This window comes from Gracilinanus agilis, chromosome 4 (assembly GCF_016433145.1).
Source record: "Gracilinanus agilis isolate LMUSP501 chromosome 4, AgileGrace, whole genome shotgun sequence".
In the NCBI taxonomy this organism is placed as follows: domain Eukaryota; kingdom Metazoa; phylum Chordata; class Mammalia; order Didelphimorphia; family Didelphidae; genus Gracilinanus; species Gracilinanus agilis.
In genome coordinates this window covers 215,742,008-215,767,705 of record NC_058133.1, presented here as the reverse complement: position 1 = coordinate 215,767,705, position 25,698 = coordinate 215,742,008, and the positions used below count along the sequence as shown (strand labels likewise).

Here is a 25,698-nt window from a genome sequence, read left to right as displayed (position 1 = left end):
ATTTCTAGTTCAAGTCTTATTTTTGACTTTATATTTGAGTATGTTGTAAGACACGGGTTTTTGCAATATTGTTTTTGTTTTCCCAACAGTTTTTGTCAAGTAGTGAGTTCTTTTCCCAATTGCTTGATTCTTTATCAAATACTAGGTTACTATAATCATTAACTAATATGATCATTAACAATGTGTTGATTTCTTAACCTATTTCCTTCATTTGCTCCTCTATTTCATGACCAGTATCAGATTATTTTGGAAATAATCTTGAAAGATTAATTTTCCTATTATAATCAGAAAGAATGTAGAAAGCAAAGAGGAAAAATCCTTGTGAAGTCTTTGTAATTTTTACCTTTTGAAGAGGATCGACATAATTCTCATAAAAAGACTTTATTTGGTGTCATGAATTAGCTAATTGTTGTGGGACTGTTTTCACATAAATAAAGTCATATGTAATTATGTTGAAGATTTGGGATCATTCTGCCTATAATCTTTCATACAGCTAATGTATTTCAAATAATTATGCTTTTGCTTTATTTGTTTTGTTTTCAATATACTCAGCATTATTTATTTAATCCCAGGATATTAAGATATTTACTATGAAGAGATATGAGCAATTAATATTGGGAAAGAAAGTTTTACCACTTTAGTTAAAAAATAATGAAACAGAAAGAGGACTGAGCTTAATTGATCAAAGGAAAAATATAATGAAATAATATTATTTCAGAAATAAAGGATCATACCCATGGATTATTCTAGAGATCAGAAAAATGAGATTAAATATATGAGAAAATTAAGTAGTATTCAAAGGAATAACTTGCAAAGAAGAATTATTGATCTTTGCTACATTATAAAAGTAATAAAAAGTATCTTACAGATCATTTAAGATTTTTTTTAATTATAAATAAAGATACCAAGGCCAGGAGTAAATGAAATAACTTTTATACTATTGAATTTCTAACTACTAAAAGATTTGTTAATAGAACCTAGGTTTATAAACATTTCATTCTACTTAATTCTCATTTGATTATAAAATGCTGCCTTCACCAAATTTTATCTGTATAGTTTTAAAAGAAGTGTAATCGAAATAATTTGCTTTGTTTTCCCCAGAAAATCACAAAGTAATTTTTCCAAAACAAAATAATAGATTCTGGATTTAAATTCAACAAAATTTTATGATTTTTCAAGAAAGTATAATTTTTCCCAATGTTTAATATCATTCAAATAATTTGCAGAAATTCCAGGTCATATAATTGCTCTGGGCAGCTTAAAATGTCCCTTAGCTAATAAAAAAGATGAAAATAGGCCCATCTGTTTTTTTGTTTGTTTGTTTTTCATTAAGATGTTTGCAAATATGTATCCCATTCCTCATTTTCCACAAGACAAAACTAAAATTCTGGTGACTAATAATATTTTCACAGGAAAACATATTTCCCAAAGAATTAGTTGAAAGCTTTTGATGAGGAAGGACTGAAAAATCTTGGCCAGTATGTTAGGGGATTGCCTATATATGCACTTGGTACATTTTTATCTTTATCTTTTTGGTGTTTTTGAGATAGCGAAATATAGTTCTTATCTACTCCAAAAAGTTCTCAAAAAACAATATGATTTGGGTAAATTGCATGCAGCTTACTTATCATGCTCCTGGTTTGAACAGGAAGGTTTCTATCACTAATGGGATTGGGCCACCTTAATTCAAAATAGGCTTTTACCTTTAAAATGTATAATACTTTCACTGGTCCTCAGATATGAAATTAAAGCTCAATCAATCAATTAATAGCAACTTATTTAGCACACATTCTGTGCTAGGCACTGTGCTACATGCTTGGATACAAAAAGAAGTGAAATACTGTGCCTACCCTCAAGTAGTTCATAACCTAATTTAAAACTCCAAACATATTCAAAATAAAAATAAAAATAAAAAACTCCAAAAGGATAAGGTGAGCTATTGCCTCCAATGCTAAAATGGTATTGAAGAAAAGAGTATAGATATCTTGTCAAGAAGGAATAGTTATTAGTTAACTTACTAGGCCATAATTTGATGCAGAAACTAAGCACATATAAAGTTTTATCAGTCTTATAATGGCACTTTCTCCACTTAAGTTCTGTGAATTTGGAACCACCAAATTCACTGGGTCAACTTGAAGTCTGGAAACATTATCTAGGTTAGATACGGATATGCCTAAAATTAGAGAAGAATGAACTAAAAAAAGCAACCCAATCCCTGGCTCAGTCTTGCCAAATATTCATGACCCAAGGGATACCAGAGAAGGATCAGAGTAAATTGCCCTTTTCCCAACCTCCTTTTAAAAGATGCAGTGCCAGAGCAGCCACAGCCATGAAGGAATATCAACCCCACAATGATGAGATTGGCTTCAATGCTGATGAAGCACACAATATTGTGAAAGAGTGTATAGATGCTATATTGGATATTGTGGACTATAATCAGAATGTCAGCCAGTGGACTGCAGCTATAGTGGAACAATCCTTAACCCATTTGGTAAAGTTAGGGAAGACATATTAATAAATTGTTACTTGTTCAGTGATGCAGAAGAGTGGATCTGGTTTACACACAGCCAGCTCATGTTTTTGTGATGCTACATCTGATGGAACCTGTAAAATAAGATGGAAGAATGACACTATGAACTTTATTATGTTTTTACCATTGCTATTATCCTGTAGCTAAATAGAAATATTATACCAGTCTTTAATATAAGAAATTATCAAAATGTTCTTGATAAAACTATTTAGTATTATTTAATTACCTTATTATTGCATTAGAAGTGAAAGTGTGCAATTGGCTTCAGAACAGTAAAAAGTAAACCTTATAACTAACTAATTTTATAATTCATAGCATACTTTAATTAAACAATTGCATAGTTAGACAAACATCAAACCCAGAAAAATAAGACATTAGGTTTAAACACTGTATCTATATTAGCACCACTTTCCATTAACACTATGTATCCAGGGAAATGGAGGAATTAAGATTGGGATAATAAAGTTCTCTTGTTTTGGAAAAATAACATTCTACCTGCCAACTCTATAAATTTACCCAAGTTATCAGTTCCATAATTATCAGTGCCTCTTTTGGTTATACAAACAAGATAGCATAAGTATTCTTTGTTTTTCTTTTTATCAAGTACTATTATATAGTAACTAGAATTAGCTTGCTTCCCCCCCAGTCATTATTTAATAATTTTTTCCTTTAATTCCAAAATCCAGAGTTCATAATTGAACAATATGGATGAAATGATTTCTCTAGCCTAATAAAATTCACTATAGAATAACAATATGTACTAATTCAACAATAATTGTCTTTCAAATCATTCTATGTTCAACAAATATATATTGATTACCCACTATGTGCAGCATTCTGTTTAATTATCACATTGCTGGTGCCTTCCACCTAGTTTGGAAACTGTAGCATATATAATTTGAGTTGTGGATATGTGGATTAAAGTATTTGGTTTGCAATTTAGAGTATATAATACAGTAATAGTTAATCAATTTTGTGAGGAAAATAAAATGAGCAGAAGTTAGTTAAATCATGTTCTTACTATAAGTAGATTTTATTTACCATTGTAACATGACTTAGAGAAATATTTAAAGAGAGTTCATTAGAATAAATATGCACATTTAATTTTGTTCTTAGTTTCATAACCAATAAGTTGTATTTATTGTTTTAATTATTAACTGACATTGATGAATCATCTATATGAAGTTTAAAATATATAGAGTAAGTTATAAATGTAAAGTGTATATTCATTAGCAAGTTATAAACTCAGGGGTTATGATATGTAGAAAAATATATTGAGAAATAAAGATTTTAAATTAGTATAAACACAGCTGGGCTACCAAATATGAAGTCAATCTACTGTCTAAGCAAGAAAATAAAGTTATAAATGCAAATAGCCTTAACACTGAGTAAAGACTATAGCAAGCATGAGCTACTAGATATGGTTATAATTGCGACTGGGGCACCAAAATTAGCAGCACAAGCATTTGTGGAAAATTTCCTCCAAAATATCAATGTAGTCCCATCCTGTTTGCAAGATCCCCTAAGAGTAAGAGTTGACACTCCTGATGAAAAGGGTAATGACTTCTGTGAGACATGCTTCATGTTGAGGATGCAATGCTATTTAAATACTGAAGTTCATCCTGTCATATCTACAAACATGATTTATCTCACTTGCTCCATGAAGAGCTGATATTACTTTAGAGAGCTCAAATCAATACTATCACAGTTCAGTATCATGAGGATAAGTACTGGTAAGCTGCCATTTTTGTTCATTCATTTATTCATTCAGTGAACAATAATTGAGCACTCAGGAAATGCAAAGAATTGTACAAATGATTAAAGAAAAAAATGAATTTATCTTTGTTTTCAAGGGGCTTACAATTTAGTAGCAGATTAGCAGAGAACAAAGGTACACATATATAATATAATATAATCTATAATAACAACAAACAATATAATAGAAAGATCTATGTAGGGATACATATGTATGCAAATATAAAGACATATTGAGCAAGAAAAAGATACAAAGTATTTATATAGAGATTTTAGGGTTATAGATTTCCCGTTTTATCTCACTATCCATCTCTCTATTTTTATGCTAACATCCATACATAGAGACCATAAATGTCCCAAAACTGAAGAAATGGGTTAAATGAATGGACAAAGTGCTAAGAGATAAAGGAGTAAGTACTTCAATTACTTTAGAACATGTTTTCTACAGTGGCCTTTTAGAAAGAGAGAGAGTGAGCATTATGTACTCTTTATAGCTCAGTGGATAATGAGAGCAAGGATAACTACCTGACAGTTACATTTCTATCTACAAATGATTGCCTATTGTATACTTTCACAATTTTCCTGACCTCTGTTCATTCATTGTAATCATAGTAGCAGACAAGAAATATCTAAATAATAATAACAATAAAATATACTATTTCTCTGCCTTGATTTTCAAGAAAGAAATTGAGGTATTTTACACTCAAAGGTTAAAAAATACCCACAATGCCTCAGACCACATATATATGGTTAGAAAAACAAACACAGAACCTCTGGAGGTATATTTTGATTACAGATGCCAGTTCTCTGTGGTTAGATTTCACTCTAATTCCGTTCAGGTATGTGATCTAGGAAGTAGTAAAAGGTAGTTGTTTAGAAAAGAAAATACAATAAAGAAAAAAGTGTCAAAGAAATGACAGAATCCATGCATATTTTCTGTCTTCTTGGTGGAGACATATTGTGGTGAAAAGCAGTCTAAGCATTTGGGATATTTCATTAGCAGAGAAAATATACAAATGCTTTTTATTTGCTTTCACTGGTGACACAACTGTAATTTCAGCCCAAACAACATTGCAAGAGCACTAAAGAAACTCTTCAGAGAAGCAGTGGCCAGGAAAGGAGGGAGTGCTATTGTGTTATGTTCTTAAAGTAGGATATTTGTATCCAAAGAAATGTTGTACTCTTCTCACCAGATCTGAAGGTAAGAATCAATCTAATAACATTTCAGTTATTTTCAAAGTACTCAGGTAACAGGAATGTATTGGCTTCCATTATATTATCCCCTTTAAATCCTTCTCTAATCCCTTTTTCTCTGTTCCTCCTCACCAGTATTTTGCTTTTTGTCATGGCCCCACTTCCTCCTCCCTCCTTTTACCTCCCACTTCCCTTGTCTTATTCCCCTTCTATTTCTCTGTGAGGTGAGATATAATTATATACCCCACTAATTGGGGTAAGGTAGAATTCTATACCCCACTGAGTATACTTGTTTTACCCTCTCTGAGCAAGTTAAGATGAGAGGAAAGTTTAAGCATTGCCCATCACCACACTTATCCTCCCCTATCTATAATGATTTTTCAAGCCTCTTTATTTTATATAATTTATCCCATTCTATCTCACCCTTCCTTTATCTCTCTGTGTAACACTTTCTTTGAGCCCTTCATTGTTTATTTTATCATATCATTCATATGCATGCACATCATATCATACATGCATATAATTCCATATCATCACATTTACATATATATCATATAATCATATATCATCATATACATCATATCATCCTAATCAGCTTACTTCTCCACCCTCTTTCTGAGTAAATTCCTTCTATCTACTCCCAAGAGTAATTTTTGAGAATTATAGAAATCCTCTTTATTTGTAGACATATTAACATTTTGACCTTAATGAGTCCCTTAAATTTTCTCTTTCTTATTTACCTTTTGGGGCTTTTCTTGTACTCATGTTTGGATTTCAAATTTTTTGTTTAATTCTGACTTACTCCTCAGGAATGCATGGAAATCTTCTAACTTATTTAATATCCATTTTCCCCCTGAAAGAACATACTCAGTTTTCCGGGATAAGTAACTCTGGGTTGTAAACCTAAATCTTTTGCCTTCCTGAATATCATATTCCATTCCTTATGATACTTTAAAGTAAAAGCTGCTAGGTCCCATGTGATCCTGACTGTAGCTCTATGGTATTTGAATAGTTTCTTTCTGGCTGCTTGAAGTATTTTTCCTTGGTTTGGTGGCTCTTGAATTTAGCTATTATATTTCTGGAAGTTGTTATTTGAGGATATTCTTTCAGGAGGTGATCTGTGAATTCTTTCAATTTCAATTTTATTTTCTTATTTGAGGATCTCTGGGCATTTATCTTTGATAATTTCTTATCATATGATATCCAAGGTTGTTTCTGGATCATGTCTTTCAGGTAGTCCAATAGTTCTCAAATTGTCTCTTCCAGATCAATTTTCTAGATCAGTTATTTGTTCAGTAAGATAGTTAATGTTTTCCCCTATTTTTTCATTCCTTTGATTCACTGTCTCTTTGTTGTTTTTTTTTACTCCTATACTTATTTTGTAGTGATATTTTAATCTTGGTTAGAGAAGATTCTCATGGTGGCACAGAGATACTCTGTATGAATCTGCCATCTTCCTCCTCCACATTTTAAAGGAAATCCTAGAATTTTATGATGCACCTGGAGAGTCAAAGCAAATGAGAGCCACAGGTAGAATCACACTTTCTTATAAAGGTTCACTGAGTCATCAAGTTTTCCTACTCAGTGGCCAATATTGGAATTGCTTCAACATCCAACCTCAAAGACCCCAGGTTAGGAGATTTTGGTATCCCCAAAGCAGCTAAGCAGTGAGCTGGTATGCATGGTCAACCTTAAGCTGTTCTTTAGACAGACAGAACTCTTCTACAGAGACTTAGACAGAGAGACAGAAGGGGATGTGGGAAAGGTAGGGGAGGGGAAAAAAGGAGGGGGAAGTAAAGAGAAATGCATGTATCTCTCTATGAAATCTATAGAAAGACAATTTGAGATACAGATAGAGTTTGAAAGAGAAAACTGGAGTGATACTCTTCCACAAAGGTAATTTTAAAAACTATTATTGGGGCAGCTAGGTGGCTCAATGGATTGAGAGCTAGGTCAAGAGACAGGAGGTCCTGGGTTCAAATCTGGCCTCAGACACCTCCTAGCTGTGTGACTCTGGGCAATTCACAACACCCATTGCTTAGTCCTTACCACTCTTCTGCCTTGGAACCAATAAACAGTATCGATTCTGTAAGGGATAAAAAATTAAGTTTGGACTAAATATATAAGAGTGTGGTCTCTGAAATTAATATATCTCAAGTCAAAATGACATTTATGGCAATTTACTTATAAAATAGAAGGAAAACATGAAAGTAGAAAAATGAGAAAGAGGGTTGAGTAAGAAATCTAGCTTAATTAGGTAGAATAGACCAGTGATGGGCAAAGTACAGCCCACAGGCCAGATGCAGCCCCTCAAATGTTCTATCTGTGGCACAACATTATTCCTAATCTGATAAATACAATGAGTAGGATACAATACAATGAAACTTTGAAAGAGTTGCCTTAGAAACAGACTGACAGATGAGCACTTCCTTTCCTTTGACCCCCTCTTTAAAAAGTTTGCCCATCACTGAGGTAGACCATTTGTTCAGGCCCTGGCTTTACTCCAGTAGGGTTCCAGAAGCTCCAGCCAGATGGTATAGGGATAAATTAAGCAAAGTCTCCAGCCAAGGGGCCTCCTTTTCGAAGATGGGGGAGGGGGCCTCTCTGGACATTAGTCCCCTCAGAAGACAGGAAAGGAGTCAGCCTTTTCACTCACCACATGGTAATCTTAAAGTAAGATCCAAGAGCAGTTGGAGGTTCCAAGGTAGAGCTCTTCCAAATCCATGTTCAAAGAAGAAATTTCTGGTCATAGGAATTTGCAACTACGTTTAAAGACCCTTTTTTACATCATTTCCTATGCCTTCCTTCCACTTTACATGGACCATTTGCAGTTTTAGAATTTTCTTAGGACTGCCCAGGGGGCAGTCAGTCATTTATGAGTTGTCACCCACTCTAGCAAGTGGGTTGAGGACCTCCCCTCACTAAAGGAAATGTGATGGTGTATACACTTCTGGTGATTATATCTAAAAGTGGGCGAGGGCAGACTTAATCCCATCTTCACAGTTCTAAGATGTAAGATAAGATTTTAGACACAAACAAACTGTATTATTAATTTCTATTAATAATACCCTCCCCCCAGAAAAAAAGAAGAGGACAAAAGTTGAAGGAAAGGACTCAAAAAATACCATTTTTTTAAAGCAGTAGATTTTGTAATCAAAAGGAACTGAAAACAAAATGGATATTCTTCAATTTGGAGATCGATCAATAATTGTGGTATATCAATGAATAAAACATCATTGCATCATAAAAACTGAATCAAATTCATAAGAACACAAAGTATTCCCCAGTTGGTCAAAGGATGTAAATAGACAATTCCAAGATGAAGAAACTAAAACTATTTTAATCATATAAAAAAAAACAAAACACTCAAAAATACTTTTAATTAGAGAAAAGCAAACTAAAACAACTCTGAGGTACGACCTTCCATTGATCAGATATGACAAAAAAGGAAATGGATAAATGTTGAAGGAAATGTGGTAAAAACTGGTACACTAATGCACTGTTGGTGGAGCTGGAAACTAATAGAATAATTTCATAGAGTGATTTGAAACCATTTCTATAAGGTCACAAAACTGAATACCATTTGACCCAGCATTACCATAATTAAGTCTTCATCCCCAAAAGATCAAAGTGAAAGGAAAAGGACCTACTTATATAAAAATATTTATACCACCTCTTTTTGTGGTGTCAAATAACTGGAAATTGATAGGTTGTCCATCAGCTGGAGAATGGTTGAACAAGTTGAGGTACATAATTGTAAAGGAATACTATTGTGCTATAAGAAAGGATGAACAAGACAATCAAAAAAACCTAAAAGATTTATATGAGGTGATATAAAGTAAAGTGAGCAGATCCAGGAGGACACTATACACACTAAGAGCAATAAGTATGATGATCAACCATCTGTGAATTAACCATTATCAGCAATGCAAAGATCCAGGATAACCCCAAGGGACACTGCCATAAAAGAAACTGATGGAATCTGAATAGAGATTGAAGTATGTCATTCTTTGCTTTATTTTCTCCACAAAATTTTCTCCTTTCCTAACATAATGAACATAAATATAGACATATCTATGTATATAAACAGTACACATTATATATATATATATATATACATATATATATATTTATATATGTAGTGATAAACATACAACATATATCATAATACCTTCTGTCTTGAGGAGTGTAGAAGGGTGGGAGGGAGAAAGAGAATATGGATTGCAAAAGTGTCAGAAAATTATTATTAAAAATGTTTATATAAATTAAAAAATAAAGAAGTAGACAGATAATCAGGCCAATTTTCTTACCATTAGGGCAGCTAGGTGGAGCAGTAGATAGAGCACCAGATCTGGGGTTAAGAAGACTAATTTTCCTAAGTTCAAATCTACCCTCACACCTTTATTAGCTTTATGACCCAAGATGAAGTCACTTATCCTTGTTTGCCTTAATTTCCTCATCTATAAAATAAAGGAGAAAAATGGCAAAAAACCACAGTATCTATGCTCAGAATACCCCAAATGGGATCATGAAGAGTCGGTTACCAGTGAAAACAACTAATAACAACAAATTTCTTAATTTCTTGTTAAATTTAATATACATTAAAACTACCTGCTGGCATAGTATCACATACAAACTATGTCTTTTATGTTTGAAAATGTTCATGTTTATATTTCTTAAGTCCATAATAAAAATTAAATTTAAATTTAAATAATGCCTTGCTTTGGCTCTTTAAACAATAGATTCTCAAGGAGAAAACAAAATAATGTTTGCCAGGTAATTATGTAGTCAAGTCAATAAATAAAAGACCTATTATTGTTTTATAGCTGAGATATCTCCCACCATTAATGCAGACCATAGACAATTAATCAATGACTAAATGAATGAAAGAAAATATTTCCTAAGTGCTTACTACAGAGCAATAAACAGGCAAGAATTTAAGAAAATCCCAACCCTCCTGGACTTCACATTCTAATAGGAGATAACACATATAGGAAATTTTAGTTGCAAGTCGAATGAAAAGGCCCAGGTGTCCAAAGAGTACAATGGAAAAGCAGATGACTTTCTTTTGTACTTTTTCTACTAATAAGACTAGATCATTTGCTAATGTTGAGTTTTTGATAACACTGAAGACTTTGGCACAGAGACCCTTCTTTCTCAGCCTTCAGTAGCTTTGGTGACTGAAAAAATCACTTAATAATATTATATAAGTATCAGCAATTATTTTGTACCATTCTATTATTATTTAATCCCAGTCATTTTAGCTAAGTAAGCACATGCTATAAGAAGTGATGGTTGAAAGATAACTCAAAAATCTCACAATTGGAGTGGGTAACTTTACATATTTTATAGCTTTAATAAACACAGAAAATATTAATAAATTTCCTTAATAAAAAGGCAAGTCAGGCTATGAATCTAGCTTTTTCTTACTCAGAAACTAGTATTATAAATATTACAAGTAGCCAGAAACAATTCAAATATCGTGGAATTGCAGTTAGGATCACAAAGAATCTGGTAGCTTCCACATTGATGGATCTGAAGACTTGGAATATGATCTTCTAGAAAGCAAGGGAAATGCATTTACAACCAAGAATCACTACCCATCAAAACTGACTATATTTCCAAGCTTTTTTGATTAAAAAACTGATTTAAGCAGAAAGTTCAAGAGAAGCATAAAAAAGTAAGGAAAAAAACTAAGGACTTCAATGAAGTCCAATAGTTTATGATGCTTTATGGAAAGATGATATCTGTCTCTCTTAAAATTATCAATAATAAAGTAGTTAGAAGAAATATACATAATCAGATGGTGTGATAGTAAGCTATTTAGGATGATATATTATAAAAAAAAACAACCTGGGGTGAAAAAGATGGTTGCACTAAGAGTAATGAGAAGAGAGAAGTAAAATGGAGTAAATTATATCACATAAATAGATGTGGGAGTGGGAAAACTATCATAGTGAAAGGGAGGATGAGGATGGTGATGTGTAATACTTAAACCTTACTGTCATTGGTATTGGCTAAGAGAAGGAAAAACAATCAGATTCATTGTGGCATAGAATTCTATCTTACCCTATAGAGAAGGAGAAAGAGAATAAGAGAATGGTGAGGAGGAGAGTAATATAAGGGAATGAGAAGTTGAGAATGGTGATTAAAAAACCCTAAAAAGAAGTAGGAGGGGAATAGGAAAGGTGATGGGTGGAAGGGGAGTAATATAAGAGAAAGGGAATGGGGAAGTGATTAAAAGCAAAACACTGGTGTGGAGGGAAATTGATAAAGGAGAAAAGGCAGGATTAAAATAGGAAATCAAGATAGAAGGGAATACACTAATGGTAATCATAACTGTGAAAATAAATAGGATGAAGTCACCCATAAAAAGAAAGTGGATAATGGAGTGGATTAAAAACCAGAATCCTGCCATATATTGTTTACAAGAAACACATTTGAGGTAGGTAGAAATGCACAGAGTAAAGGTAAGAGGTTGGTTGGAGCAGAACCTATTGCGCTTCAACTGAGACAAAAAAAAGCATGAGTAGCAATAATAAACTCAGACAAAGCTAAAGCAAAAATAAATCTGATTGAAAGAGATGAGGAAGGTAATTGCATCTTGATAAAAGGTAGTAAAGACAATGAAGTGATATTAGAACTTAACATATATGCACCAAATGGTATAGCATACAGATTTTAAAAGGAGAAACTAAAGGAGCTTAAGGCAGAAAATGATAGTAAAACTACAATAGTGTTGGACCTTAATCTTCCCCTACGAGAACTAGATAAATTTATTGAAGATAAGATATAAATAGAGAAGTAAAGGAAATGCATGAAATTAAAAAAAACAGATTAAATAGTCAGTGAGAATTTAATAGGTATAAAAAGGAATATATCTTCTTTTCAGCAGGACACGGTATATATTGTTGTGTGCAGATGCAAAGCATGGAATCCCTTCAAAGGTTCAGGGATGACCTCACCCAGAATTCCAGGGGACCCCCCTGGAAAACTTTGGGTGAGGGGCAGTTGAGAAGGGTTGAGGTCAGTTATTTTGTGGGATTGGATGTGAGCGGATACTCTGCTTGATTCTCCTGACTTGGGGTTTCTCCTGAGAAACCATTGTAGCATAAACTAGTGATTTCTACTCATAGGATTAGCCTATTTGTTAGTACTATTCTTCATTAACATAATTATATAATTATTTAGTAAATAGAGAGTAAGATATTTATCTATAGCAAGAGAGCCAGTTTTAGTTAAATGCTTCATCCCTCCAGTGAGGAGGGGGAAGGGGCATCAATTTAACAGTTCGGGGTCACCTTTCCTTTATTCAATATACCTTCATTAACTTCCCTAATTTTCCTTGTTAATTCCTAATATAACTTTTTACCTTCAAATCTGTGCCTGATAATTATTTGGAAGATACTTACAATTCAGTCTGAACTTCTAGATTGAATCCTGTTGGCTGCCAGTTTAAGATCTCCTCTGTCCTCAACAGTTAGATAAATAATTTCTATATATCTCCTCTAACTGACCTGAGAGGAATATAAATTTAAGAAAGAAACATTATTGGGGTTTCAGCCATAACAGAAACTCACCAGAAGAATCTTATTCCTGTCTTCATTACCAACTGAAGCAGAAGCAGTTAGAGGGGGAGGGGTTTGAGAATCAGGAGTGTTTTACCCCCTCCTTTCCTCACTGTAACCTGTCAATCTAGGGCTCTTGACTTAAAGCTATATTTGGCCCTGCAAACATTTATCTGCTTCTCCAAACTATCTGTTATTATCATCATAACAATATGCAAAGACTGACCATGTACTAAAGCATAAAATCATCACAGTCAAATGCAGAAAGAAAAAATAATAAACACAAATTTTTCACATCATACTCCAATAAAAAGTATAATCTATAAGGATTCATGAAAAGGCAAATTAAAAATTAGTTGGAAACTATGTAATTAAAAATTAATTGAATACTAAATAATAAACTAAATAAACTTAAAAAATTCAAAACTAAATTTTTCAAAACAGGTGGGTCAAAGAACAAATCATAGGAAAAAAACATTGAAGAGAATGACAATGAGAAGATAATATATTAAGATTTATTGGATAGCAACAAAGCAATATTTAGGAAAAAATATAAATCCCCAAGTGCTTATATCAATAAATTACAGAAAAAGCACATCAATGAATTAAGCATGCAACTCAAAATCTAGATAAATAACAAATTTAAAATAACCAATTAAAGCATAAATTGAAAATCCCAAAAATCAAAGAAAAAATAATAAAATAGAATGTAAAAGAAATATTGAACTAATAAATAAGATTATCAGCTGATTCCATAAAAAAAATAATAAAATAGATAGGTTGTTGGTTAGTTTGATTTAAAAGAGAAAGAAAAGAATAAAGTTATCAGTATCAAAAGTGAAAATGGTGATTTCACTTCTAACAAAGAAGAAGTCAAAATCTAGTATTCTACCAGATATACCATAATGTTTGTAAGTCAACTTTATATTCAGAGAGAAATTAAAAGCTGTCAGATTAGAATAATCTTGCATTTTGAGAAATTGACATTTTTATCATTCATTCCATCTATTACATTTCACTCCTTGAAACTTGTCTTTTATTTGATTTGTTAGACAAGGTCTTCTAGTTCTAATTTGATATTATTCCAAGATAAGTGAGGAAGAAAAGAGAATAGAGTATGTATAACCATTCTCTATGGATGATGGTTCTGACCAGTAGAAACTCCGTAATTACAGTACTGAATGTTAGAAAACACTGTTTTACTATAATGCTATTGCTAGGGAAATTGAAGTTGTTAAGTAGTATTTGAGTGATCCATAGACTAAGATACTAGCAATTCACTCAGATTCCATACTAGTTTTTTTTTCTTTAATTCTGAATAGAATTACTCTAGAATAGGTGTTCTTATTCAGGAATTATGAATTAAAAATATTGTTAAATTTAATTGATTTCTTTAACATTTCTATGTATTTCATTTTAGACAATCAAAAACATTATTATTCAAATAGAATTATGGTATGCTTAGTGGAAATAGCATTATATGTGAGAGTCAAAAGGCCTCAGTTTGAATACCACTCCAAATCAGTAACCATAATTTTGGGAAAATTATTTTACCAATATGGGTTTCAGTTGCTCCTCTCTAAATTGAGTGTATTGGACTCTGTAACAACTAAAGAAGTTCTCATTTCTAATGTTTCTAATTCTCTGAATCTCTTCATTTTTCTTAGACTGCTATTGCTGTTCCCCTAAACAAACTTGATGCTGGCTTCCACCTCTTGTAAAGCAGAATTCTCTAATGAGGAGCACAAGAGTGAAAAGCAAGAGACTCAATTAGAAACATCTTTCCAAGGGTTGCTACAATCCCCAAGGATATCGTTTTGGTACAGAAATTGTCTGGCTGACACGTGGGCCAGCAGATTTCATACTGGGGGAGCCATCAGCCCAAGAGAATCCACATGCTGTTTTTGATATGCATTAATCATCTGGCTAATTTGTTTTTACACAGGAGCGCTGACAGCAAACGAATGTTATTTCAGCAACAGTGTACTGCATAATCCAGACTATTATGGCATTAACATTTATGGAAACAACTGCTCTGTGCTCAGTTACGCTCAATTTTGTATCTTGCTCTAATTGCAGGTATATCTATTTTTATTCACATCTGCTAAAAGCATTGGGTGACCTTCATGTGACCACTGGGATAAAAGAATAACTGCTTCTTTTTATTCTCCATTATCTTAACTATTAACAGGAAAATAGGTCAAGATTGAGAGTTCTGTTTGAATCCTTGCTTTTATAATCCATTTTACAGAGGCAGAAATTTGTTTTTATGCTTCTCTATTCAGGGGCAAAAGTTAATCTCTCAGCCAAGTCAGTCATGCTTAATGATTTTTTTTCCTAATTTAGCTTTATTTTTTTTCTCTCTTGTCAATTCTTACAATGTATATTCATTTAGCTAACTATCACTGAGGTTAAATAATATAGAATGATATAAAAATTACAAATTGTTACCACCAGAGAAGAAAGCAAAAGCTTTTAATATAGTAGCTCATATTTATATAAAAATTAGATTTCATAATGTACTTTACAAATATCTCTTCATTTAAATATCACAACAACCCTGAGGAAAGAACATGAATTTTTTTCTCCATTTTGCAGAAAAAGAAATTGAGAATCATGGAGCTGAAGTGACTTGTCAATGATCATACAACTTATACATGTCAGATCTAGGATTTTAACCCACTGTTGTGAGGCCTTAATCTCATTGGTGATTCTTCCCCTAGAAACACCTTTTAGGAAAGATTACAGCCTTACTGCCTGGACTCTCTATAGACTCTCCTAATCTTTGTTTTTATTGATTAGATTAAATTACATCCTTTCCTTTTTCTAACCCTTCTTAGAATGGTCTCCTTCCATTAGAATGTCAACTCTTTGAAGGTAAGAACTATATAGATTACCTTTATTTGTGTCCTTAGCACTTAATCAGTGTGCTCTCTTTGTCTCTCTCTGTCTCTCTCTTTCCCTTCTTCCTTTGTGTTTGTGTTCCAGGCTTTCTTATCTGACTCTTTGCTTGTCTATCTTACACATATGTGCACACACATACACCTGCAAACATACAAACATTCACAGTCTGTTTACATATGCTTCTTTGAGTTTGGCAACTAAGCAAATTTTCAGCCCTTCTAACTCAAGTCAGAAAGATTATTGGAAGACTCAGATTCTTTAAATTTTTATTTTGCTTTTGCTTTAGGAAATGGTGTGGTATTCAGTATTTTACAAATAGCTCTTTGGAAGGAAAAATACCTTTGACACTTAAATTTAATCTATATTTTTAATATTTTTTTCCATCTATTGCTTGAGTCTAGAAAACATACAACAAATCAGTTAAATATGATTTTTAGCATTTGCTGATTGTTGAGGAGTAAATATTCATATTGAAAATTTCATAATTCACTCTTCTGAGCTCATAGAACTGGCTCAAGCACACTTTTGCTTCTAGCTGTGATGGTATAACATAAAGTGCACTTGTACAGCTAAAGCATATATGCTGAACAGTGGGTTGATGGAAATGCAAATTAGCCTTAGGTTTTCAGTTCTTGTAATAAAGTCTCGTTACTTAATCAGATGCATTATGAGAAAGAGCGTTATCCTCATCCAAGAAAGAACCATGGGAGCGGAAACACAGAAGAAAAACAACTGCTTCATCACATGGTTTGATGGGAATATGATTGGAGATATAGACTAAACAATCACACTAGTACAAATATCAATAATATGGAAATGGGTCGTGATCAATGACACACGTAAAATCCAGTGGAATTGCTCATTGGCTATGGGAGGGGACTTGGAGGAGGGAAGGGAAAGAACATTATTAATGTAACCATAGAAACATTTTCTTAATCAATAAAAAAGATTAACAAATAAACAAATAAATAAATAAAGATCAACAGACAAGAAAAATAAAAAAAAACTTAATCAGATGCAAACTGTATCCTCCTCTAAGAATAAACCACTTTCCTGAGTCTTCCAAGTTCCTATAAAATTCTTTAATATCAGATTCATGACCAGATTCCCTCTCTGCCCAATCTGAAGCCATATGTAATCTTCTGGGGTAGTCATCTGACTACTCTCTCAATCAGTCATGATGACCCTCACTGGGACATACTGGGACTTGCTCTGGTCTCAACAGTGGGGAACATAGGCTGATGGCAAAGATCTATGTTGTTGTTGTTGTTTGTTTTTTATAATTTCAGATATTGTTCTTCCTTAGTAGTTCACCCCATGAATTAAATGAAAGTTTGCTATAGAAATTATGGATAAAGTTGCTTATATTATTTTCATTTTTAATCTCTCTTATCAGAGGGTTCACATATGTATATCAATTGGTTTGAATATATAAATCTTGCTTAATACATGATACTTCAAAAGTTCTTGTTTTATTGGAAAACATCACTCACAATAGCTCAATCACAAATTGGAAGCTTAAAAAAATGAAATTAGTTTTGCTAAATTGACAAACATTCTCACTATAAAATGGCATTTAAATAAGGAAAACACTCACATATCCAGCTCCCTTTGATTCTTTTCCTGGATTTCAGGTATTTCTGAAAGAACTTCTGAATTTCCTTTCTAATTCAAACTGTGTGTGTATTTGGGTAAGGGGTGGTCTGAATGGCTCTGGACTCTAGAATGCCCAAACTAAACACTGGATGTCCTGATGAGCACAAAGAAAAATAAAATGTTTTGAAGAAATGTCTTTAAGAAATTCAAGGCCAATATTAAAGTAATCTCAAACACCCCCTTGTTATGCCAGACCTCTCAAAGTGTTATTTACTTAATGGTATGAGAGTAAATATATAACTCTTTCATTAAATTACTTATCTTTTATTATCCATCATTCTGTTTTCTTTCCCCTTTTAGATAACATTAAAGTTTGAATTTCTTCATTTGTTCACTCTTTCTATTAATAGAGGACTACTTAGTTTCTGCCACCACTGGGAATTATTTTTCTATCAACACACGTTTTACTGGAATGGAGTTTCCCATTCATCAGAAAATTTTGTGGGAAATGTAAAAGTCTTTCTTTGCTCCTTCCTTTCTAGACACTATAGTTCAGATACCTATAATTACACCTTTTATAATCTCATGTTTTGTGCAATTTTTGGTGAGCAGTATGTAGTGAATAGAGTTCTGGACTTGGGAGCCAAGAAGATCTCAATTTCAATACTTCTCTGATACTTCCTACAGATATAGCCCAGTCACCTACTAGAGGGGGACAGTAATACCACAATCCCTTATCTCATAATGTTTTGTGCAAAACAAATGAGATAATGTATGTGAAATATACTTCAAATTTTAAAGCTCTATGTAAATGTAAGATTATTTCTGGAATTGTATTGCATTCTTATTTTGGTTTATTTGTTAACTTTTATTTTTTTGGAGTGGATCATATAGAAATAGAATAAGGAGTTTGTTTTTTCATTTAATATTCTGAAGATAATTATACAACTGAATAAAAAGCTTCTTTTATATAATTGAATAAGAATATCAGGGCATGAGATTGCCTTCATATATTCATTGGAAATATCTTTAGAAAAATACAAGTATATACAACGAAGATGGCTTCCACAAATGTCCCTAAATATAAAATTATCTGCCTCACAAAGTTGTTAGGAAAGTTCTTTCTTTACATCCACACAAATACTATATAAATATGAGCTATATATACATTTTACAAGGTTGGGGTCAGGAATATCCTACTATTTTTTTAAATAAACTTTCATTTCTTCCTACCTAATCCCTCTGTCCTGTAAGAGCTAATCTTTTAAAAGTCTGTGGAAAGTTAATTAATTTAAATTTGTACTCCTTTGCCCACTCAAAAAACCTTTTGATTTTTAAATTCAAACAGTTTGATTTTAGGGTTGAAGCTCAAATTGTTTTTTTTCCCAGAGGCTATGTTGAGTTCAACTTTCTTTTGTCCAGATGTAAGGTGAAGAGCTGTTCCTAGTTTATATGTAAATAAGAACTTGATTAAGTAAGGAAGTCCACAAAGGCAGTTGCCTTGTTGGGAGGAAGTCTCTTAAGTTCATTTCCTATGTGGCTGTTGTCCAATAAGAAAACCCAGGATATTCTGGGGAGAGACTGATGACTTGAGATGAAAGATATGCCATCAATACCTTTTGGCCTGTTCTGTTCTTCTGCCCACTTCTCCTGACTAGCTACTGATTTTGCTCAACTTGGGCTTTTGTTCTCTTGGTCAAGCAGACTTTTCACCCAGCTGCAAGTTCTATGTCATCTTTTTAGACTGGAGGGTGCCCATGGCTATTTAAATTGTAGAGAGTAGACTAATTTATTAAATTGATATTTTTAAAATAAAATTTAAAAAATGAAAAGTACAAGTCTAGAAAACAAAATAAGAATGGCAAAAATGTATTTAGACTTCTTTGGGGGTTCTCTCCTTTTAATTTCCTTGTTTACCCAAACTTTTATAACATACATTTTATTTATTTGAATATTACTTTGTTCTTTGTTTACACTCAATTCCTTGTATAATTTTAAACGTTTTACTTTTATTTGTTAACTATTGGTATCAAGAATTTTTAGCATACAAATTTTGTCTTCTAAATCTCATGCTATATATCTAATATTTGTGGATTTTAACTGAGTAATATAGTATTCAAGTTGTCTACTATATATGCCTGTCATATGTCATCTTCCCAAAGTTTTCCAACAATTCTCAATAGTTTACTCAAGTCTCTTTGACTTTGAATTTGTAATATTTGATGTTTCTTTTAAAGAATATTCCTACCTCTTTTCCCCCTAAGATCCTTATTATGACAATGGGTGCAGAATACATTTTTAGATATAATCTCTGAAATATCTATATAATGTTTGTCAAACATTTTTGGGAAATTTCTTGATTCACAATGATCATAACATAACATTTTAAAAATTCTTCCCTTTTGGTATTTTTAGTTTGTTACTTGGATTTGTGCCAGAAATTTGAGAAATTATTTTCAAAATTCTAATTCAAATATGTCCATCTTTTTTTCAAAAATTATTTTAGGCATTAGCATTATATTTGTTGTTTGTATCTTTAATGGGTAAAATTTTCTCTTTTGTGTCATGTGTAGCTTTTTCTTACCTTCAATTTCTATAATTTCTTTTCTTCTCCAAGTTAAAGAATTCCATTTTCTGCTCTTATTATGTCAAATCTAGGTATGTAAATGAAATTACTTTACAATTTTCCAAAGCCAATCCACAATATATTTCTCTTTTAATGGAGAATTTAACCAACAAAAAACAGCACTCAGTAAATGTTAATTTTTTTTTTAGTCTACAAAAATATGTGGCAGTTATTCTCTCACTGCTTTCATTTTGTTAATGGTATTACAATCCAAATAATCATGAGATACATTGCTAAGTTGTATTTTTTTTATTTTAATGTTTCCTAGAATGAGGAATAATACACAGGTGTATTAAATAATTTAATTTTTTTGAATAAAAGTTATTAGGAATTGTGCTTTTCCCATGTATACACTCTGAAAGTACTCTCAGCACATCTCTGGTAACAAATAGTATGATAAAGATAATATATGTGTCATACTATTCCCAGGAAATTATTACTTTTTCAACTTTCTTTTCATTCTGTATATTTTGACATAAGTATTTTGCTATGACCACAGTTATTTGAAAAAAAAAACTTTTCTCAAGTTTTCATGCATCAATATTACATTTGGGCAACTGAAGAATAGTTATATATGTGAAAATACAAAGGTTTAGTACTTAAAGCTATTTGAAGGCATGCATCTACAATCTAGGAATTGTGTTTTTCCAGTTCATGAATAATAATGAGCTTTTTTTTTTTATAAACCCTTTTACTTTGGTGTATTGTCTCATAGGTGGAAGATTGGTAAGGGTGGGCAATGGGGGTCAAGTGACTTGCCCAGGGTCACATAGCTGGGAAGTGGCTGAGGCCGGGTTTGAACCTAGGACCTCCTGTCTCTAGGCCTGACTCTCACTCCACTGAGCTACCCAGCTGCCCAATAATGAGCTTTTGATGTATAATTCTAGTCACCTGATTATTATATCTGTCTAGGGACTGCTACATTTTTGTATTCTGGAGTAATGTATTTTAGTTTTCAGTTTCCTTTCACAATTGATATTGTTCACTAAGACTATATTCCTTAACAATAGAATTTCTATTATTTCTGGTGGAGATGAACTAGTTTATTCAGAATTCATATTATAAACCCTACTTCTTTCATAAAGAAGTATGAATAATATAGTCTTTTTTTCTTAGTTCTTTGTCAACATATTGTTGCTTAGTTCATATAGATGTCAACAATAGAGGGTTTTTTGATTCCACTCTTGGATCTTAGACAACTCTTGCATCAGGGGATAAATAATTTTCAGTTACATTCAGTGGACACAATGATGTGTACCTCTTATCAACTTTTAGTATTATTCTCTGAAGTAATGTCTGCTTTTTTCCAGTAGCAGATAGAAGGATATATGTACATCATCCTGTGCCCATATAGTTTCATTTTCTTCTACCAGTTCTCCATATTTTTAAAGCATTTCATTCAATAACATTTGGAGGTTCCAAGATTTTCAGAAGGCAACACGCATTAAGATATGTTCTTCTATATTGATGGATCCATATCATATCTGGGCAATTATAGAAAACAATCCGTGCCTATATTGTTAATGTTTTTCCTGTAGAGTTTATTTGCACAATCTTAAAGGACTTGGGAATTTATAGTTGGATGATAGAGATTTAGCATATATTAGTTTGTAAATGCTATAAATTTCCTTCTCAAGGGCAAAATACTATAAAACAGTACATAAATGCTAGCTATTATTATTCTACATAAAAGAATGGGAAAGAGTCTTGGGAAAGAATTTAAATCTTCTAAACTGCACCATTGGACCAATACTTGCTACCTACATGGGAAAATTAAAGTAAATCTATTTTAGGAAGTTGCAATTAACATCTTATCTGGGAAGTTTGGTATCATTATTATTTAATTTGTTGTATAAACATGTAATTGAGTATATTTATTTAATTTGTTAGACAAAGTTAAATTTGTAACCTTTTATCTGTAATCAGATGAGGGTGTCCTCAGGGCAATTCCAAGTTAAGTTACCTATTTCCTTTCATCTCTGGTTATAACAGATACTTTCTTTTTTGGAACACTCAGGTCACTCTCACTGCTTCTGCTAAAGGAGAATTAAACCTCTCCTTTCCTCCTTTGCAGATGTAGGGGAGTATGAGTGTGGAAATAAGCAGATAATATCGGACTTCCAGAATGTGTTGGTTAATTTTACTGAACTTAATTTTCTCCTTTTTAAATTTTTGTTACAAGGGATAACTAGTTCTCTGGTAGAAACATTGAAGAAGGTTATATTGGGGTTAAAAATAAATTAAATAATATGAATGAGAACTGATTTTAAAAATTAAAGAAAATAAAGGCAAGTGAAACACAAGGCTGGGAATCTATAATCTCCCCTGATTATGATGATAGGCTGGTTGGAAAGTCATTTGATCTAGGGAAAAATAGAGCTTTCAAGTCATAGAGTCTAATTCTGTAATTTCATATTTTGTTCCTGGATTGTAAAAAAAAATATGAGGATCAAGTATTTATTTCTCTAAGTTTAAAAGTTAACAAATGGATTTCTGTGACTTTTTTATAAAGGAAAAATTCCTAAAATTTTTACTGGTGCTTTAGAAATGAGAGTTAAAGTTAAATCTTCTCTTTGCAATGGTCTTTGTCCAGAAGAAATAAACTTCGACCTGAACAATCAGTTTTGCTCACAATTCCTCAAAGCAGACAAAAATTAGGTCCTTGTTTTATTCTCATTTAACAAAAAGGAAACTGAAGAAAAGGGCAACTTCAATGACTTGAAGCTCACATTAGTCATCAGTAATGATGCCCATGGAATGCCAAAATTCTATGTTTACAATCAACTAAATCATATTCATTGTGACTTTCAATCATTTATTTGTTTAATTAGTCAATGAGCCGGCCTTCTATAGAATATATACTATGATGCATTATTTAAATGCTTGGGAATTCATGAATTATCGTTCTATTTATATGTATGTTTAATTAGAAACCTAATTGTTTATTTGGGGATGAAGTTCTGTCATGAATAAAGACCATTAGTAACCAATAGTAAATGTAACTATGTTTATATAAAAGTTTTTAATAATATGCTTGAAATTAGCACAAGGAGAGCTGTAATAAATATAGACAGTTCTAACCAATGCTGAAGACATATATTTCAAACAATTAAAATTTTTCTTCCTGATAATGAGCATCAACAAATTGTTTGGGGCTTTATTTCCTTTTGCTCAATAGCAGTGGTATTGATATTTTTTTTCAAAAGTTAATTTCTGTGAGAAGGTAAACTGCAATTTCACTTGAACAAAATTATAATAAACTTGAAACATTTACCCAAGACTGATGTGAAGAATTTACTAAACTTAATTATATAGGTAAACTGATTTTAAAAATAAAAATCATGTAATTTTAGTTTCACCATAATCAAATTGTTGAAAATAATAATCACAAAAAACAAGATATGGGACATTATTTTGAGTTTATTTTTCATTGGACTGAAATAAAAGAATTCCTGGAAATTTCTGCTGAGAAACTAGTCTCATGACATTTCTAACATGATTTCCAGACCAAAGAGATACTTATGAAGATCCCAACTTTGAATGTTTATGCAAATCAAACTTATGAACCTTTAGAGAGTCATTCTTCACTAAGTTTGACTTCTAGGAGGGAATAAGCAGAAAGAACAGATGGACTATTAAATGAAAAGTTCTCGATGCAAATCATATTAGGAATGAAGAAAGTAAATATAATTTCAGAGGTAGGAGTGAGTTTTGTTTCTACCTTATGTAGGAGTTCATGATCAATTGCTACCACCACCACCACCCCACCACTACCACCATTCCCACTCCCAACCCACTTGATGAAATTACAGAATGGTAAAGGGCAGGTAACAGAGATAATGCAGTATTAAAACATTTTAGCCTTTAGTTGTTTGATTCACAGCTACAAAATGCTTGATATTAAAAAACGATAACCAATTATATTGAAGGATCTATTTATAGATTATAATATATGTGAATCTTGACATGACATAATCATCCCTAAATTGTTCTCTCCTTTCCTAGCTTTGAAGGATGATTGTAAAGGAAGTTTCAGTATTTATTTATATATCTTTATTCCTTTAGGAGAAGTGAAGAAACTTCTTAATCAACTTGAAGAAATTATAGAACAACTAGACTGACTAACTAAAATATTGTCAAACACTCCTGGTAGCTTTAAAATGCTAAACAAGATTGGTGAAGGGAGTTATTTTTGACATTGAGGAAAGAATCAGCTATATAGCAGAAACTCAGTTTTTGAAAGCAAATACTTCACCATTTCCTTGAGCATTTTTTCAGAGAGACTCACAGGTATGGAATTTTCCCCACTTCTTCTTTCCCTCCCTATTACAATGGATATAAAAACAACCTTTCCAATAGGAGATATGGTACCTTTTAGAAAGCAATGCAGCTATAGATTCAAATTGGTCTGTAGGCCTAGGCCACAGCAGAATGTCCATCACTATAGAGTTGTTCCTTGCAAAGAAGTCATATGAAAATAGTCTGAGGTGATACTAAGAACCTGGAGTATTGATTCCTTATAATAATACCTCTCTTCTAGTGTAATGCATACTTTTGTCTATTTTTCCAACTTAGGCTGTATATTTTTGTGCATTAACCTATATCCCAGTTTAGGGTGGAAAACATTTAGTGGCTTCTAATCCATGTGCTTTCAGTAAATACTTTTGCTTGAATTAATTGCATCAGCTCTCTGACTATTGAAAATAAATGAAATAATAGTGAGAAGGGTCATGCCCTTGAAGGATATGATACAACTTTAAAATCAATGATTTCCCTTTTTTTCTTGCTTATTTTTTTAAAGAATCAAGACAGAATATTCTCTGATTCTTTAAATGAATTGACTCAATATTCTTATTAGACATACAGAAAAGTGGGATTGATAAAAATTATAGCATTTGGTCAGTGATATAGATTAAAAATAGATCTTGATGAAATCAATTATTTTTTCATAGAATAGTGTTCTGGTTACTACAAGATTGAGAGAGTCAGAAAAGAGTTTGACATATTTAAGGGAAAGAGTCACAAAAAGAATACATCTGTACATTTCCTGGGAAAGGCCAACAAGGTGGACAGAAGCCTACTGTGTACTCCATTGACAATTTTATGTATCACTATTTAGTAGTATAAGATAAAAACATAATCTTAAGGAGATAGTTTTCCTTTGCCTCCAATACACTGTTCCAAAATCATGCCAAATGTAAAATATGAAACAGAACCTACTCACGTTGTTAAGACAGTTTTCCCCTCACCTAACTTTTGTCCTTCCAATTAAAATGCAAGAATAAATCACAGGTGAAAAACTTTCCATATGGCCTAGGTAAAATTATATGCAGGGTGTCTCAACCCTCTAGAGACAAAGTTTTGGGTAGGTCAGAGTCAAGGGACTTTCATACAGTAGATAAACTATTCACCTGTCTGTGACTGTCAGTTGATTAGCTGTTTCCATTTTGACCTCTGCATTAAATAATCATTATTCTTCTCTGTTGAGTTTTACATATATACCATATATCAAGAGACACTTACTT

General features: G+C 32.2%; 1 pseudogene; it reads left to right on the top strand.

Annotated features, from left to right (window-relative positions):
• Positions 1-2,329: 2,329 nt before the first annotated feature.
• Positions 2,330-15,041, top strand: LOC123246220 (annotated as a pseudogene).
• The last annotated feature ends 10,657 nt before the right edge of the window (positions 15,042-25,698 follow it).